We start from the raw sequence: 6,314 nt of genomic DNA on the forward strand, positions 1-6,314 counted from the left end.
CTATTCCAAAGTACAATGCTGTGAGTGACTGGATACTATCCATTCACATACAAGGAAGACCTGTTAATATAACTATTTCAAATACATACATCTATATACAAATATATAACAACTAAGCCAGAGAGGCGGAAGTTGAAGAATTCAAACAACTTTAGCAGTACAAAGGTGAGCAAACATGAAACTGGGATACAGTAATAATCATTGGTTTTTAGAATGCAAAAGTTGAAAATAGTGAGGAAAATATTGTAGACTGAGAGAGAACAATGTTGGTGTCACAAATGAGGCTGGGGATTGAATGATTCAATTTTATACATTCAATGATTTATTTATTACAAATACCTTTTAAAGAGCATACAAAAGTAGATTTCACACATGAACCTCACCTGATGGGCAAAAAAAAAAAAAAAAAAAAGATTGACTCTATCTGTGGAAAGAATCATTGGAGAAACTCAATCTCAGCAAACAAAAACCAAGCCAGGTAGTGACTGTAGAGCAGATCATCAGGTACTCAAGTACAAGGTAGAATTGAAGCTGAAGAAAATGAAAACATGTCTACAAGAACCAAAGTTTGTCCTTGAATCTATAAAAATAATCTTAAAATCATTGAACCCCAATTATCAAAAGCCACAGGGGTTGTGGGACATTAAGAAGACAAAGCGTCATTACAAAGACAGAAGTTAAAGAAAAACCCAACATGAATGTCAGGTGAGATTACAGAAATGACATATAAAAAGCCAAAACAAAAAGAAGAGATGCTGAAGTGAAAGAGCTGAGCAGATGATGTCTAAGGACAGCTCAAGAAACCAAAGCAAAGTATTGTAACGGAATGAGCAAAGAACTAAGTTGGAGAATTAAAAGGGAAGATCTCACTTGGCATTTCTTTATTTTTAATAATTTTAATAAACATTTACAGAGATTTTGGATTTCCATTCATTCATTGCTGCACATCTCTCCCTACCCAGCCCTCCCCCCCTCTCAGTTCGCTCCTCTTTCAAAAGTAAAAGAAACACTCCCTCCCTGAGACACAATCCCCCCACACCCCTCCCGCAGCCCCAAGTACACTCCACTATGCAACCGTAATTGTGGACTCTTTTGATAACCATAATACCCTATCATACATCGCTTTTAAGTTATTCACTCCCTCATCTGTTTCAGTGCAGTATACACTTGGCATTTCTAAACCTGGAAGAACTGAAAAATTTAAGCCTCAAGCTGCAATAACGAGAGATGCTATGAACGAAATCTTAAATGATCTAGGTGAAGAAAAAAAAAAGATGGAAGGAATACACAGTCACTGTACCAAAAAAGAATTGGATGTAATTGAAAAGTACCTATGAAAAGCCAAACATAGAAGGAAGAAGTTTAAGCTGAACTGAAGTCTTTGGCAAAATATAAAGTCCCAGAAGTCAATTGCATACCAGTTGACATATTTCAAAAAACAGATGGAGCCCTGGAAATGCTCAGCAGTATATGCCAGAAAATATGGAGGACAGTCCCTTGGCTGACTGACTGGAAGAGATCCATATTTGTTCCTATTCCCAAGAAGGTCATCCAACACAATGTGGAAATTATCAGTCAATATCTGTACTATCGCATGAAAACAAATTAAAAAAATTTATTAGAACAGTATAGTATATTGACAGAAATGCCAGAAGTTCAAGTGAGGTTTAGAAGAGGCTGTGACTTCAGCGATATTACTGCTGATGCCAGATGGATTCTGGGTAAAAGCAAAGAATACCAAAAGAATGTGTATTTGTATTGTAATGACTATGCAAAGACAGTTGACCGTATGAATCATAATAAACTATGACTAATCTTGAGAGAACAGGGATCTCAGAACATTTAATTATGCTCATATGAAATCTAGACCAAGAAGCTACTGTCTGAATGAAGCAAGGAAACACTGTATGATTTAAAATCAGCTTAGATGTGCAACAAGGCTGTATTCTTTTTTCCATACCTTTCCAATCTGTATGCTAAGCAAATAATTTGAGAAGTTGGACTCTATCAAGAAGAACGTGGCATCAGGATCCAGAAAGACTCATCAACAATTTGCATAATGCAGATGACACAAACTTGCCAAAAATAAGGAGGACTGGAAATGCTTGCTGCAGAAGATAAAAAAGACAGCCTTTCATATGCATTATCGCTCTATATCAAGAAAGCAAAAATCCTCACCACTGGGTCTGTAAGCCACATCATGATACATGGAGGAAAGATTGACATTGTCAGCAATTCATCTTGCTTGAATTCAATCAACACCCTTGGTACCAGCAGTCAGAAGATTAGGAAATGCGTTATTTTATTGGTTAATTTGCTATCAGGGACCTGTCCAAATTACTGTTGAGCAATGATGTGATTTTGAAAACTAAGGTGCACCTCATTTAGGCCATGTTTTTTCAATCACTTGCTATTTATCTGAAAGCTGAAAATGAATAAGGATGAGAGAATAATTGATGTCTTTGAGTTGTGATATCGAAGAGAATTGAACATACCAAAACGACTGTCAAAAGAACAGATACATTTTTTTAAAAAAGTGTACTCAGAGTGTTCTGTGGTGTTTTTTATATGTGTGTATGAGGAATAATTTATATTTAGAATTAGCCAGCTGGACTCAGGTTAGATGATCCCAATGTTGTTGACAATATCCAAAGCATCATAGTCAGGAGCAAGTTGAAAATAGGCCTTCTTCTCTTCATCAGGCCTAATCAAGGTATTGACCTTGGCCACATCAGTGTTGTAGAGCTTCTTTACAACTTGTTTAATTTGGTGCTTTTGGTCTTGACATCCACAATGAATGTTAGGTATACTGTTATCTTCTGTCTTGTGGTCAAGGGAAACTTGACAGTGGTCTAGCTTGTTTCTCTTGGGGACACTCTGCTAAGGGTATTTGGGCTGCCTTTAATCTCAGCATCTTAGGCTGTGGGAAGGTAGGTGACGTGCAGATTTTTTTTTTGTGCATGTGAATGCCCTTCACTGCAACCTTCTTGGCCTTTAATGCTTTTACTTTGGTGCTTTGGCTTCAGTTTTGGGAGGGGCAGGGCTTACTTCTTCACTTTAGTGCTATCTTCCCAGAGTGCGCTTTGGAGGCAAGGATGGCCAAGGTTCATCTCACATATTTTGGACATGTTGCAGTCGTTAACAAGATAGATTAACGGTGCCTGCAACATTGTGTTTAACTGTATTACAGATAATGAGGATGACACAGGATATGACAGGGCCTAGATCTGTTACTCACAGGGTAGCTGTTGTCAGACTCAACTGAACAGCATCTAACAACAATAGATTACTAGAAAAACTGGTCCTGTCCATTGCTCTTTGACCATCCTGTAATTAGGTGAATGGTTTTGACCCACTTGCGTGCTATGGACCTATTGCTGCTAATTTCTCACTTCTCGATGTCCTATCTTTAATTCTCCTGATGGTTTTTCAGCCCTTTAGAAATTTTGTAACCTTAAGTTCTTGATCTAACCATATAAAAATGCTGAGGACAGACACTAAGGGTGCATTTTTAAAAAATATTCCCTCTGTGAGCAGGTGCTTAATAAAGAACACAAGTGATGAAAAATCTTAAACACAATGACAATGTAAAAATGTCATCTCTTTTGTGATTGAATGCAGCAGCTCTCTTACACTGTCATAATGAATGTTTCACAACTCAAGAATATCTCTATACCTCCTCTATAATTTTAATTTTTTTTTCAAGAAAGTAAACAACTTAAAAAAAGCTCTCTGTAGATTTGAGCTGTGCAACTTTTGAGTTAACGGTGCAATCCCTAAAATCTAAGTCATCAAAGCTCCCTATTAGAATGGATTTGAAATAATAGTCCTAGGTTCAGTTCCTTCTCTGCCATTTTCTTGTTTAAGTCATTTACTTTCTTATTCTCAGTTTCCACAACCATTAGAAAGAGGTCATATTGTCTTCCTTATTAAGAAAAGAATTGCTCAGACTCCAATTTAGATCATTTTGTAGGATGGCAATTGATTTTCATACATAGCAGAACTTGAGAACCAGTTTGATAACATTTTTGCATGCTTTAAGAACTAATTACCATTGTGAGAAATGATGTTGTCGTTGTTGTTTTTGTTGAGTGTCATGGGAAATGGCTTGCAGAATTTATTTGAGCTCAATATATGCTGTCCTCTTTCAGAATTAGGAACTTTGTTTTGAGATATAATCAATGCCATCACTTCCATATATTGCTTGCTTATCCGGTACATGCTATTCAGACTTTGTTCCTCGTGATATTAAATTGAAATAGATTTTGCCTGGTGAGCTCTGGCAGCTGAGTAATAAGGAGTTATGCTGCCAATCCAAAGGCAAGCGGTTCAAATCCACTAACTGCTCCATGAGAGAAATATAGGCAGTCACTTACGTGGTTTACGGCCTCTGAAAACCTGCTGGAGTTGTTTCTGACTCAACAGTAAATAATAAGATTCTGCATATATGTGATAGGTTTAACTCAAACTCATTATCATTTATTTGCTTGCAATTAATACCTTCCATTGATTTTCTGAGACTTTAAAACTCATAGGACAAAAATCAGGAAAAAGAATAGTTTTGCTATACAATTCCTGAAGTGAGACTCTTAAAATGAAATTACTTTAAATACCAACCAAAGCTTTTTAAACATGAGAAAAAAAATCAAAGAAAATGAACTCCTTATAATACATTTGTAGTTGAAATGTAAACCATTTTTTTGTTGTTGATATTAAAGACTTACAATGAAAGTGTTTCTTTTTATACTGATGAATTTTTTGGTTTCTAATATTACCATGGCAACACTGACTATCCTAGGTCAATACTAATGCATTAAGTCATATCCTAGATTGCCAGGTTTTGCTTTAGATATTAAAATTTTTAATGTCTATTTTCCATTCTACACTTTAAAAATGAAATACCCATACCTATGTGTGGTTTATTTACGCTTTATTATTAGGAATATAAAAGATAAATAGCCTTAAAGTAATGTAGGGATTTTTTTAAAAGACTGAAACTTTATTGGGTGCAACTATAAAACTTGTCACAGACTTGCCTTCTTGTAATTAAAACGTTTCTGTTATTTTTGCAGTACTTCAAGAGGATATTGAGTCATACACTGGATAATAAAATGATAGAGTAAACATTTAGACACTTATGTAAATTTCGTGTTTAGATGGTATAGTCTTAAGAACTCGACCTGCTAAATTGCTGTATGTATTTTTCCCCCCTCTTACTTTAGCTTTTTTTACTGCACTGGATAAGATAAGACAAACTTTTAATAGGGTTTTGTTTGTGGTCAGTGCTTCAATGGTTAGGTATGGAGTTACAAGGCCAAGGACACCACTTTCATTGCCCAGTGGATCAGTTATCTTCCGGCTAGTCTATAGTCAGAGACTGCCCTTCAAACCGTGGCCAGCCATTTCGTAAATATTAGTCATGAGGGAAATGGAATAGGGCACCAGTGGCAACTTATTATAAAACAAGTTATAGCACGTGCTCTATAGGAAGTGGTTCAGTGGTTTTCTCCTCTCATATACAAATAACCCTACTTGTTTCAATAATTTACTGTAGATTATACATCTATTTGGTTCTCAGCAGTGTTAGTTGGTATAATTTTCCATCTTGTTTCTCTGAGTTTAAGATGATTGGGTTATTGAAGTTACTGAAGTTACTGGTAAAGCATTGTTTTGAGCTGGAAGAATATGGTGTTTGGAAAAGACTTTCTTTCATCTCTTTGATCACTCATTAGTTGTGTGCCCTTGGCTAACCTTCTTAATCACCATGTTCTGTCTTGACCTTTGAAAATTATGCAAATGATGTACTTTACATAGTTGTGGTTGTTGTTGTTGTATGCTGGGGAGTCAGAGCCAACACAGAGCTGACACTCCAGTGGATTTTCACAGGAGGAGATGGCCTATCTTTTTCCTGCTCAGTAACTGGTGGATTCAAACAACATGCCTTTGAATGGTCAGTGCAATTCCTTACCCACTAGGCATGAGAGCTCCCTACTTTATATAGTTGCTGTTAGGTGCTATCAAGCAGAGCACAATTCATAGTACTCCAATGAACAACAGATCTGAATGCTGGCCTGTCCTCTGCCATCCTCAGGATTTCTGATGCACTGAATCGATTGCTGCAGTCACTGTGTCAATCTATCTGGCTTAGGGTCTTTCTCATTAGCTGTCCACCTTTCAAAGCATAATGTCCCTCTCAAAGGACTAATTATATAGCTGTTGTTGTTGTTGTTATGTGCCATCGAGTCGTTTCCGACTCATAGCGACCCTATGCACAACAGCCCTAAACCCTGCTCTATCCTGCGCCAACCACACCG

General features: G+C 36.7%; 1 pseudogene; it reads left to right on the forward strand.

Moving 5' to 3' along the window:
* The first annotated feature begins 694 nt into the window (after positions 1 to 694).
* Positions 695 to 6,314, forward strand: part of LOC102861585 — a 9,941-nt pseudogene continuing 4,321 nt past the window's right edge.

The sequence above is a fragment of the Elephantulus edwardii genome, unplaced genomic scaffold (assembly GCF_000299155.1).
Source record: "Elephantulus edwardii isolate Elephantulus edwardi_28Jun2011 unplaced genomic scaffold, EleEdw1.0 scaffold00294, whole genome shotgun sequence".
Taxonomy (NCBI): domain Eukaryota; kingdom Metazoa; phylum Chordata; class Mammalia; order Macroscelidea; family Macroscelididae; genus Elephantulus; species Elephantulus edwardii.